At 31.7% G+C, this 13,971-nt stretch overlaps 1 protein-coding gene across 1 annotated transcript in view; it reads right to left on the bottom strand.

Annotated features, from left to right (window-relative positions):
• The window catches only part of LOC148284012 (uncharacterized), a gene marked incomplete at its 3' end in the record, with an annotated part of 43,536 nt that extends 34,750 nt beyond the window's left edge, over positions 1–8,786 (bottom strand). Inside the window, exon 1 of the mRNA XM_088242831.1 lies at positions 8,538–8,786. The remainder of the gene's footprint in view (positions 1–8,537) is intronic.
• Positions 8,787–13,971: the final 5,185 nt, after the last annotated feature.

A 13,971-nucleotide genomic window follows, 5' to 3' on the forward strand; every position in this document is an offset into this window, starting at 1 on the left:
GCTATATAAATTATCCAACTATATATATATAAATCCATGCCCCTCGGTTCTGTCTACTTTTGACATAACATTACTTGAGATTTTGGTTTATCTAATCATACTGCGTCTTTCACGGCCGTCCTCGTCTATTTTACTATTATTTCATCATCCATTTATATGATCAAATCATATTTGTGACCCTTCCTTAATCTAAAACATTTAAGTTTGTAAGTGAAAATTCTTGATGGAAGTTCATTGTAATTTATTATTTAAATAAAACACGAGTGATACTTTAATCCACAAATTTGGAATATCCAGTGACCGGTTTCATCGCTTTCGCGACATCTTCGAGACTGGTATCTTTATTAAAAAGTTAAATGTATTTATACAGAACAGAGGTAAGGATACATAATTCAAAGTTATATGTAAGTAAATTAAATAAAGTTATTTTTATCTTAAGGATCATTATCGACAAATTTTCTATGGGTTAACTAATGAATGGATATTATGTTATTTTAATGAGTTTAAGTATTTTATTTAATGGGTATAATGTTATTTTAATGATTGAAGTATTTTATTTTATTAACAACAATAAAATAAAATACTTAAACTCATTAAAATAACATTATATCCATTCATTAGTTAACCCATAGAAAATTTGTCGATAATGATCCTTAAGATAAAAATAACTTTATGTAATTTACTTACATATAACTTTGAATTATGTATCCTTACCTCTGTTCTGTATAAATACGTTTAACTTTTTAATAAAGATACCAGTCTCGAAGATGTCGCGAAAGCGATGAAACCGGTCACTGGATATTCCAAATTTGTGGATTAAAGTATCACTCGTGTTTTATTTATATAATAAACTTCCTTAATCTTATTAATTACACCTGTATCAGATTTGCACTCTCGCCTGATTCCATCTTATCTTTCATAAACTTGCCATATATTAAATGATTTAAGTTAAAGAATTTAAGTAACAAGTATGCTACAATATTTAATAATGTTAATTTCATTTTACTGCTTAATACTACTATTGCGATAAACGCACTTAGGTATACCCTTTTTTTTTTAACAATTTACGTTTTAATACTATATTATATATGGGCTTTATGTAACATTAGTTGTTATTTTACCAAAATAAATTTAAAAAATAAGATTTTTTAAAGTCTCCCAACAGTCTGACAATGTCACTGGTGAAAATTTCATATATTTAAATTGATTTATTTATTACGTCAAACAGAAATGTATCCCAAACTCCATAAGACCAAAAGCCATGTGTTGAGTTGGGATACAACATAATGGCAAATGGAAGCACACATAAGTATTTCTTCATAATAATTATAAAACAAATATCTATTCCAAATCATCATCTGAATAGATCAAGTAAAAAGACAACGAAATTAAGTATGTTTATTGTTAAGATTAAAATGTAGTTCCACCAAGAACTTTTAGTATAGAAAACCTATTAAAACATTTAAAATTAGCAAGAAAATTGCAGAGTGGATGTTATTTCATACAAAATAAATTAACCTTAAGTTGCAAATTCGTAACATTGTATTGTACACCTATATAAACACTCGTTTATCTTATTGTTTATTAATATTTTTCATTACATCTTTACGCAATGGACCACCAGAATGGAAACATAATACCTTTATTATTGATAGCTTGAAAAGCATGATTCTCATGTTAATTTTATCACATTTTGATGTGTAAAATATGCAAAATTCATGTACACGTAACATAATGGGAATACGTAATGATTGTATTAAAATTTGAGAACACGATGATTTTCCTTGCGTCCTGTGAAGTAAGAAGTATGTTGTTCAAAATAATACCTTGACTAAACCCAACAAACAATTTAAAACTGAGAAACAGGCATGTTACATAAATTTTAAAATGCAAACCGTATTTTTCGGACCATAAGACGCACTTTTTTTAGTATGAAAATTCAACCAAAAATTGGGGTGCGTCTTATGGTCGTATGCGTCTTATCGTCCGCAAAATCCGGTAGGTATACTTTTTGATTAAATAAAACTTATTTAAAAATTAACTTATATAACCGACGTTTCTTTTTGGAACTAGATTATAATCAACACTTCATTTATTTTTCTAAAATTATACGTGAATATTTTGCATTACTCAAAACTCTGATAATTTTTACAATGCAATATTATTATGTATAGTATACATACTTTTAAAGGAACACATTTACTGATTTGGTAAGGTATTCAAGATAAAACGCTTTTATTGGATTTAGTTCTACTTTTTTAAAATTAATATTTGTGACGCGTTTCGTCACATTGGACCTTTTTTAACTATAAATTATATTCCGAATGTTGAAATAGCATTTTCTAGATTAGATCATATTTATCAAACTGCCTTAAATATTTACAAAGTTTCCTTATATACTAACAATAATTTATGTTTAATGATATAGGTGTTTAATAGTGCTAATAGTGGGGGTATTTAACAAGTATTGAGGTTTTTTTATATGGACTAAGAAAAGTAAATCGAAAATCAATTATTTAAATATTTACATCAGTTTGATGATGTCCTAATAAGACGAAACACATCACATATATTAAAAAATAAATAAAAAATTCAACAAAAGTGTTTTATATTGGATACCTCAACGAATTTTAATATGGAATTCTACTAATTATCTGCATACACAATAAATACATTTACTGATATCGAAAAATATTGCCAAAATATTGGAATTTCAAATACATATTACTAACCATTGATATTTAATAACACAACAAAAAAATACAATTTGGACAAATCAGGTTTCGGCTCATTGCCACGCTAATCTTAATCTAATTTGAGTATGTATTACATACAAGATTATTGCACAATAACAAACACGATAAATCAACTTTAATTAAATAGTTATACATACGATACTTATTTTTTAAAAAACATTATGATTTTTAGTAAGCATAAAACGTGCTAAATTTTAATTTACGTCGATTAATTAACGTCAGTCACACTAAACAGAAGGATTACGTCGAAATAAATCATATGCGTTAACTGCCGGTTTGCGGTTAAGCCCACGTATAAAAACATCTTTCACGCCAGTTCCACAGAAAGATTACGAGAGGTCGCGCGCGCACCTGTCACTAAACGTCAAAATATCTCGAAAACTATAGGGCTTTTTTCTAAAATGACCAATGGGGATCATGCCGCCATCTTTAAATATTTCATACCCAGTTTTTGATTTTTCGAATTCGGAACGGAACGCTAGAAATACGGTTACTAAATGTCAGAAGACGTTTCTAGGTGAAAACTAGATAACACATACAACATATCCGATCTGCGTGCGGATTTTAAATGTGTATGAAAAAATAATTATTAGTACAGTAAAATACATACGAATTGATGAGTGAAAATAAAAATAACTTTTGATTTATGTATGATATTCAATATTATTATATTTTTTTTTACGAAAAAATACTTCAAAAATAAAATGTATTTTTTGTAAATTTCTTTCATTTTTAAAACTGTTTCTTTTAATTCAGGAAATAATCATTATATGTATGTATTTATGAATGTATACGTATTTTTAAAATTTATTTTTATCTTAATTTCGTTTTTTTTTTCCTCATGTATATTCGAAATTATATAAATTACTAAATAACTATAACAGCAAGGTTTTGAGTATACGATTTATTGTTTCAGCATTTACTTTGTGGAAAAACATTTTGAATTTATTTAAAATAAAACACTTTGTAAATGTTCACATTTACACCTGAGGATGGGTAATACTGATTACCCGAAACTAGTCGTGTTTTAATGTATTAAACTCTTATGTGGTAAATTTACAAAGTGTTTTATTTATAATAAATTTAATGTTTTGAGTATGGCCAAATGTTCGCTGACAGGCTGGATTTCCTTCCTTGGAAGTTATTTAGATATAAATGTTAATTATTTTCAAACGTAGTGTTGTGGGTGAAATGGTTCAGCCGGATGAACCTCACCCACATAATAAAGGTTTCAGCTCTTTTACTTCGCAAAAGTCAACAGATGGAAGCGTTAGGAAAATGTGGATGTTGAAGCCTTGTAAATGCCTATGACTTCCATATTACCTTCTCAAAAATATTTTCCCTCTCTGTTGCAACAAATTTGAACTAATGCAAGTCATTCTCCAAGCACAGGAGCTGGTCTCTTTTTTGGAAAATTAAGATTAATTATATAAGATGAAATAAATAACTAAAAGTAGAGTGTAATAGAAAAAAACATGTATCATTTTACGTTACTATATTAATAAATAAAAAAATATACAAATATGCATAAAGTAAGAAAAAAAATATGTATAATTTTAAATAAGTTTAGTATCTTTTGTAACAAATAAAAATATACATGGGTAACGTAATTTTTATGCGCATAAGTATACTTATATAAGGTATTTTAAGCACAATATTTCAATTTTGAAAAAATAACCTTAATGAAACCATTTAAAATTATGTGCGCAAATAAGTTGACTGATAAAAGAAAATTAAAGTATAAAATTTGGGTAAGAAAATAAAATTTCAGACAGTTGGATTCTTAGCAAGTGTTATAATCTACAACGCAATGACATAAATAATCGTTTATATTTCCATACACATATGATAACAAAAAGGTCGACCACTGCCAATTGCATCAATAAAAGTAAAGTTTAACAAAGTTAAAACATTGTTGCATTTTTGAGAAGATTAAAAAAAAAAAAAAACATCAATTTCACCAACTTAACTATCTTTGGTGCAACTGACCCTTTGGAATATTGGTAAATCGAAGGATATTATGACAAATTCTCTTGCGCATTTAGCCTTTGATCGGAGGAGTTCTCTTCCAGTAGCTCAATTACAAATAACTATTGACGTGCAAATAAGCGACGTGATAACAATATCTCACCATGGTTGTTTATCGTATTCGCGATCACATTGCAACATCCGTGAACACCTAATATTAAATGTCAAAATATTTACGTTTCGCGACGTATAATCCTGCTGCGCAGTCACATCTTTGAATTTCACCGGTGTAAATATGGAAAATATTCCAAAACTAATACTTTTATTTATTTATTATTCATCATGCTATTTATTGCATTTAGACGGCGGTTGGCGAGCCAGATGTCAAGAAAGCAGTCGCCATAGTAATTGTAATTTAATTTTCACATTTTTTTTGTTTTAGATACTCCTTACTATTTTGCGAATGCGATATATTGTATTATTTTTCATAGTAAACGCCGATTTTTCGCCAGTGAACTGTATTTATTTACGAGGAAAACAAAAAACAAACCGATACGAGCATTAACTTAGAGATTACACACGCGTTGACTTATGATTGCGATAACTTAAGCATGGTCATTATTGTTCATTGTGATCGTTCAAATGCTTAGCGTGGTTTTAAGCACGTCGATAGTTATTTGTGATTAAGCTACAGTAGTGTTCTTTAAATATTATAATTTAAATCAATGATACTGATATTTATGTTTCCAATCCAGTTCAAAGATGGCTAAATATGATATTATGTCTGTTTTTTTATTATATCACAGGACTTTCGAGCAATTTTGTGCAAATACGCTATCTATGGTGGAAAAAAAACCCGAATGGACAAATTAATGTTAAATGCATCTTACTCACACTAGAATTAGGTTAGTAAACTAGAACTCCGATTTTTCAAACTCCATCAAACTTTAGAATCGCTCTATTTCACAAATTATAAAAAAAATACATTTCAGGTTTTGCCATCTTTCAACAGAATCCATAACTTCAATTTTGCACAGGATATTTAGAGCTTAGAGAAAATTGTCCCTTAACGACTGTGCAGATATATGAAAGTGGCAGTTCTTTTACTACTTCCACAATGCTAATTAGTATCAATTCCGTGTCATCCTGGAATAAATTTTTACTGTTCCATGGTTTAGTTATTAGGTAACATCATGTCAAAGGTAGATATTTTTATTGATCTACGATACCAATTTGTAAAGCGTTTTCGAAAACTTGTAAATTCGCAAGTGAAAACAAAAAATGTAATAAATGTGTTTTGATTTTCTTGGTAAACCTCTTATTCTAGCAAAGAACAAGTTGTATCGTCGCCTTAGTGCAATAAATCACTAACTCAGCGGATGTTAAAAACGCAATTAAAACTTTACGACTCTTTCGCTCTAGATAGGCGTTTTTTATATGTAAATACAGTAGGTAGTGGTGTTTTGTACATTGTGAAACATCTTTTAATTGGATATTAGGCGTAGATTTATGCAAAACTGACTATTCTGGTTCAGAAGTCTTAAGCCAAATTTATAAATATGATACCTGTTAATATTAATATAAAAATAACTAGCTTTTAAGAAATAAAAAACTTCGTTAAAAAGATATCAATTTTCAAGTTAGGATATTTTGAATAATTTTGGAAGGGGAAAGTCTTACAGGTTGTCTCGCACCTTCTCGCACAGAGAAACTGTGTAACTTAATCAAGCAAATACTATAATATCCGTAATCTATAAGTGGGAAACCACTAAAATCAATTATATGAATCAAAGGTACTAGTTTTGTCTGCTTAAAGGTCTTATGGACAGGGCATTTGCTTACCATCCAAAAAAGGTCTTAAGTTGTATTCCCGACATGGAAAAAACTTTTTTTTAAAAATACGTTTACACATATTTCACAGTCTCATCCCTAACTGGCATCTAAAGCGTAAGACTGGTCATCTAACCATCATGAAACAATTATGATTATGATGATGATGAACGTATCACATAGTATCTGTGCATACTAAAAGTGTATAATATTCCAATTTCAAAATGAGTCAGTTTCTGTCATTTAAGCAAAAAAACAGGATTGCGAATCTTTTTTATTTTGATGGATCAATAAACTGTGTAATTTATGATCATTGGTTGCATAGGGCACTGGAGTTGGAACGAAATTTTAATTGCGAAAAAGAAATAGAGTGAAATTTTTACATTTTTTTTTTTTAAACTTGAAATTTTAAGTCCCGAAGATGAAGAACTAACATCGAACCCGGTCGACGTATAACTCAATAGTTAAAGTGGTTTTTACAAATTTATAAATAAATATGTATGTAGGTCAGTGTAAAAGGTTATACGTACCACCGAGCAAAACATGTTTTCAATATTTTATTTTTTTTAAATTTAAATTTCATTGATAAACCCTTACGGGATACATACATTTAACAAAAAAATTTCACTTTGAAATACACATTCTACTGTTAATAAAAATATTTTTAACATCTTTTGTAAAGGTTGTATGAGTCTTTTGTTTAGTTTTGTCGGCTAGTTTATTGTATAATTTCAGTCCATGGTTTATTAGTCTATATTGTCCGTTTCTCGTTTTAAAAGATTGTTTATGATATTTTTCTGATATTCTCGTATTGTGTTCATGTTTACTACAGTTTTTTTCAAGTTTTAATTCTTCGTCTACAATTACATCAGTGGCTAATTTATGAATAAATTTTAAAGATTCTAGTTTAAAGAGTTCAGTTACATTTAATTGTTTAGTTTGTTCAAAAAGTTCTTTAGTTGCTGTTAGATAGGGAAGGTCATATCCTAACTTTAATATTTTATTTTGCTGTCTTTGTAGTCTGTTTATGTCATTTTGATTTCCTGTTCCCCATAGTAGTTACATATAACATATTTTAGTTTTTACATAGGCTTCATACATTTTTTTTTTTTCCTTTATTGGAACAAAGTTTTTGATTTAAAAAAATAAAGTCGCCACTTTGCTAATTAAATTGTTGATATGAATTGTCCATGTCGATTGTCAGTCTATTGTTAGTCCTAAGTATTTTACATGTTCAATTTCAGTTAGTCGTTCATTATTTATGCAAGCATCTACTTTGTGACATTTTTTTCTAGATTCAAAATGGAAAATGTTGCATTTTTTTTCATTAAGTGAAAGTAAGTTTGTGTTTGTCAATTTAGTCAACATAGTAAGGTCTTCGCTTATGTCATTGTTTGTTAATACGTCTGTTTGATTTTTATAGAAAAGTCCAATGTCGTCGGCATACATAATATTTTTTCCTTTAAAATTATACAGTGATAAGTCATTAATATATAAAATATATAATAGTGGACCCAAAATAGATCTTTGTGGGATTCCAAAATTTACTGTTTGTATTTTACTTTTTTTTTTCATTTACAAAGGTATACTGCTTCCGATTTGTTAAGTATGATTTTCATTGTTTGCATTCTTGAGATTTTAAAATTTAAAATAAAAAATCTCTCTATATAAATGTTTCATGTCGATTCAGACGGGAATCGAACCCAGACCCGCGTTTTCAATATACAACCACTACCACTACGCTACCGGAGGCTCATATCTCAAATTATATTAATTTGTCTGATAGATTCTCTTTTTTTGCGCTACAATACAGGCAATTGAGGCCGCGAATTAGACAGCGAACTATCACAGAACATAAAGCTTCATAGAAACAAATTACACATAACAAAATTAAGTAGCCACATTTTGCACTAAGTCGACGATACAATGCATATTTAAGATAAAATTTAAATGCAAAAATTAAAAAAAATAATAAAAAATTACCGTGTGAAATCATCACAATTATAAAAACATCACTATAAATCACAAAATGCACTTCATATTTTCGATAAAAAAAACTTCACAAATGAGTTCGAACAATGCACTATGTTTACTTTTCGATTGATATATTTTCGTTGTTCGGTTGGAATGTGTAAATACGAAATACACACGTGGGTCGAGGTACCGGCGACACGTGGTCGTAAGCGACGCGCGACGGACGACCGTACAGCGCGACTGACTGAGCGCGAATGCGCGTAGTTTGGTGGCTGACGATACTGCAAGAGCTTTGTAGGCGGTTAACACTTAACACCTTAGCTGCCTATTGGCGAAAAAATATATCTTTACGTATTTTTTAATATTTAAAAATATGCTATTTTATGCAGAGGAAAATTACATGAAAGGCGCTTTACAATAAATTGTGTTATTATTGTAAAACTCTCCGGTGTGAACACGTAAAAAAAAAACGAAAATCACATGCCTATTTGAATTTATGGAAATGAGCGATTAGCATGAACTGACCATTGATCGTGTATTTATTTTACACCACAACAGCCCCAGAAGGCCCAATTACAGTTGTAACGGACGGTTAAATATGTGAATGAAATGCAATAATATAGTTAGGGCCCCCGGTATCTGTAGGCTAAATGTTGGACCCACAATAAAGGATGAATATTCCACTTTCGGGTCTGACTTTAGCGATACCGGGGTACTATAGAGCAGAAATTTGTGTTACAGGCCCTAAAAAGGGCCTGAATCTAGACGTTTGACCCGTTATTGCCCTAACATGCATTTGTATAAAGACTAAGGACTGCCTTAAAAAAGGCATTTTGTAATTGATGTGGCGCGTGCGGCGGCTCCCAGCGAAGTGACCGGGCCGAGCGCCGGCACCTCCCTATATGCACTTTGGGGGAGGCGCGCCGGCCGGGTATAGTGGAGCGGTATTTCCCCCCCCACTCCCGTATTGGCCTAACGCCGGTTCGGACGCAGGTAGCGGGAGCCCGCAACACGCCCTATATAATGTGTACATTTAAAACAATAAACATTGAGTTCGCCTCGAGACATCAAGTTAGTCTGATCGTTTCATTTCGTCACCCCGCCCGACCTCCCGCTCTACTACTGGATCTACACCTTGGACTTGACCATCGCTTCACCCCAGGACTACGAACCAGTATCTTCCACCGACCTACGCAGTGACACCGGACTTGAGAGGAATTTCGAGACTTCATAACTTTCGGGATTTACGACCCCGAGAGCGACGACGGCAGCGAGACACGGCCAACACCTACCCCTTGCTACAGGATTGTGGAATACAGTCCAAACTGTTACTTGTACAGTACAACAGTGGTAAATAAGAGCACAGAATACCCACGCATACCCGGGTCCGTTTTAGAGGTATTGTGGCCTTTTATCAGATTTGCAATGGCAAAGCTAAACTTTTAAGTTTTGATAAACGGTTAATTACCATAAACTAAACAGTGCACGTAAGGGTTGCTTATTCAAACGCATATCGTGTTGGTATTATATTTTTGTGCAACGGTGATGGCGAATAGTTGGTTTTGCGTGTTGGTTTAATTCATGTCCTGACGAAGTAACGGGTACGCCTTAAAACCGGTAGACATAGAAAAGTCGGTAAGTGGTTTTATACAAATATTTATGAGCGTTTACGTTACTTACTTTTTTTTCGCTACTCCTTGTTTACAAAAAAAAATATTTATTTAGTCGCATTAAATTGTTGCGTTCTTACCAGGATCCGATCACGAAACCTTCCGTTCGTGAGTTGGACGCGATAGTCGTTAAACCACGGAGGCCGCCAATTTGACTGAGTTATTTTTATTGTTATAACTACTTGTATATTAAAAGCAGATTGTCAATCTTATGCTTATGGCGCAAGTATATGTACACATATTAAAAAGGTGAACTGATAACAAAATACATAAGGAACTATGCGTGTACAAATTGGTATTAAACAGATTAGAAAAGAAGCATTGTTTTTTTTATATAGGTAGTTGTATTGTGCAAAAGAACTATGTTAAAAATATTCTAAAAATAAGTTTTAAATTAATAAAAAATGGCCGAAACCTTGAGTACCTACGATAATAACCCAACGCTTTAACGTGTTTTTCATGTTTTTACTGAGAAAAGGAGGAATATTTTATTTTTAAAAATGATTGAAAAATAATCATTTATTGTAAGTTACTAGGAAACTTTGAAAAAAAATAAATGGAATGAATAAAAAGTCATGGCAAAACATTTATAAAACATTTATTTATTATCTATAGAATCACTATGTAAAGCGTCCTTGAGGTATTATATTACAAAAACGGCGCTGTATAAGTTATCCAAAACAATAGTAATAATAATAACGAAATGGCATTTATCAGAAGTTATTATATAGGTCTGATAATGGTCTTGTTTTTTAAAGTAAAAATATTGATTGTATTTTAAAAAATATTATAAACATCAAAGAACTCAATAAAAAAATATATTAAAAAAATAATGCCGGAAGGAAACGTGTTGAAAGAGGTAAATATTTTTGTATGGCTAGGTAGGCTGCACATTGTAGAGGAAAAGAAAGGGGTTTTATCGGTTGCAGTGTAAAAATGCAGTCGATGGGCACCGAGTAAGTAATATTTTTCTATACGAGACTTTGGTGAACATAATGCAATATACGTTCAAATATTTTAGCTAAGTGTTTTTTTTTATGACACGAATCGAGTTCGATAGTAATTTATGACTGAAACTTAATCTAGCATTGTTCCTGATAATATTATCTTATCTAAATGGATAAAGAGTTTATTAATAGAAATGACACATTAGAATGTAACAGACACTGTGGCGCGATCAATATGCATTATAAATACGCGGAAATCTTCCACATAACATGTCATTTTTTCAAAGATTAACTCCCCCAGTCAATAATCGAGTAATTTTCTTAGAATTGATAAGGCGGCAGATGTAAGACTATAAAATGATAACGTTTTATAATATCTTCATATAATTTCTTCCACAATCGCTCCCAAAAGGCCGGTTTTATAAATATCGGTAAGTTAATTTTGATACCATTTTTAACTAATACTTTTATAAGAGTTTTAGAGCCGGTCTAATAATAACTACCCGACTTCGGCAGATCGATGCATAAAGCTAGGGTTTCCTAGGACAGGGGTGCCCGTATCTTAACGGCCGTAGTGAACGGTGATGCGGTGGACAGCCTTCGTAACGGTGACTAGAGAGTGGTTTTATTTTTTAACGATGTTTTCAACACCGTTTTCCTAGGAAACCACTATCTAGTCACCGTTACGACGGCTGTCCACCGCATCACCGTTCACTACGGCCGTTAAGATACGGGCACCGCTGTCCTAGGAAACTCTAGCTTTACGATCCGTTATTTTCAGCGCCGCTGCCGTATTTGACACAGACAGATGTTCGAAAAATGGACTTTTTATCAATTCTTTCGTTCTACGCTTAATTAATTTGCGATAAGTGATTATTTCTTGTGTTAGTTACCAATCTGATATGTTTTTACTCCGCGTTGCACAGGGTGGGTTTGTTTTTTTTAAAAATAACTTTAGGATGAAACAGAATTTCAAAATTCAAAATTTACTGATAGGTAGATTTAATGGTTTTGATAAATTTGTTTGAAATATGATGTCGATCAAGTGCCCGCCCGCCTCTTTCGGTGGCTAAAATACTATTTTATTTATTTATAATTTTACAATGTTTGTATTCTTTTTTTTTATACAGAATAATGTTCCCTCACTGGGGTGCCCCGTGCCGAAGTAATCATTTAACAATAAGTAAAACATGCCTTAAATTAGTTATTTAACAAAGTTAACAAAATAATAAAATAAAAACGTAATTAATCTAAATTAACTTAATTACAAACACAAACAAACAAACAAACCATCACGGAAAGAACCCCATAACACTCTATCTTGGCATACAGACCTCGCTTCCTCTACATTCATACATCTTCTCATGCACGCACGCCGATTATTCCTACTTTTGACATGTCCATCTTCAAGTATTTGATGTACTTGATCGTGCCATGCCTTTCTCGGTCTTCCTCGTTTTCTGCATCCATCAACATTTGCATCGTAGATCCTTTTAGCCGTTTTAAGCCGTAACTTAATTATCATTAACATAATAAGCAATATAAACTTAGTTTTAAGTGGTTACCTCTCCACGTGAGCAAATGCTGAGAAGTTCCTGATTAGCCCACATTAATATATCCCTCCTGATCCCAATAGTTTAGATAAATTTTAAGATATTTAATTACAGAAAAATCCACTTTTTGAAATATAAACCTTGTATATTATAAGCAAGGTAAATAATAAAGCAACTCCCATATATAAAAAAAAAGCAATATAAACTAGAATAAGTATAAAAAAGAAAACCAATTTATATATACCTCTAGACCAAATTTTATAAACAGGACACAAATTTTTACCTATTTGGCTTGATCCACTCATCGATCCGTGCGCAACCCACCTCCACCATCCATTTTTTAATAACAATTTTATATTGTGAGTACTTACTTATTGTCCTTATGGATAATGGAAGTAGAATGTAGGCCAATCCTCTTTGACCGAAAGTTGTATAATTTTTTTATTGTTTTTGCAGCATCAGGGAACATTTTTGCAGACTTCAGGTGTTATTTCGGGGGTAGTCAAAGTAGAGGATCGTGGGAGCCAGTCGATATCACCACCTTTTGACATTATTACGGGAGAACAGTATAAGGGTTTGTTTATTTGCTTGTTCGGCCGGGAGAAGATCCTCCGAAAATTTGCATCGTCGCATGTGACGTGGTACGATCTAGTTTGTATCACAAATGACCAATTCTGGTATAGAAAGATTTCTATAATTTCATGACAGTTTTCCAACATCTTAATTCCTGCGCACGGCGCCGATGAGAGGTGCCCGGACGTTCTCAAACACTGTGCCTCACAGCATCAATATTTTCTGGTGTATGATAGTAACATCGTTGTCCAGAATTTGGATTATCTCCCAGTGTACAAAAATAATAAATTCACTTGTTTGGCACCGAAAAAATCACGGATTTTTTTTCAGTATGTATACACATAATCGACCAGTCTCCGCAACAGTCAAATATGAGCCGAAAAATTAATGACAACCCAAACAAAATGGCGGCCAGACAACATCGGCCAGAAACACAAAACGCACAGTTTTAGGTATACAAAGAACAAAACAAACATCCCTAAATACCTGCCTTAAAAATCATTCATTTTCATACATTGCATATTGCTACTTACTGTTTACGCGATTTTTACTTTTTTAAATTGCAGAACTTGTTTTAAAAACCTTAAATGTCACAAAACAACAATTTTGCAGAAGAGTGTTTAAAACTGAATACCACGGATTTACTATTGCTTTTATTTACAGGCGCTTTTCAAAGATTTTTTCTTAATTGGTCTGGGTG

The sequence above is a fragment of the Micrasema longulum genome, unplaced genomic scaffold (assembly GCF_059751315.1).
Source record: "Micrasema longulum isolate JH-2025_06_02 unplaced genomic scaffold, ASM5975131v1 h1tg000168l, whole genome shotgun sequence".
Lineage (NCBI taxonomy): Eukaryota > Metazoa > Arthropoda > Insecta > Trichoptera > Brachycentridae > Micrasema > Micrasema longulum.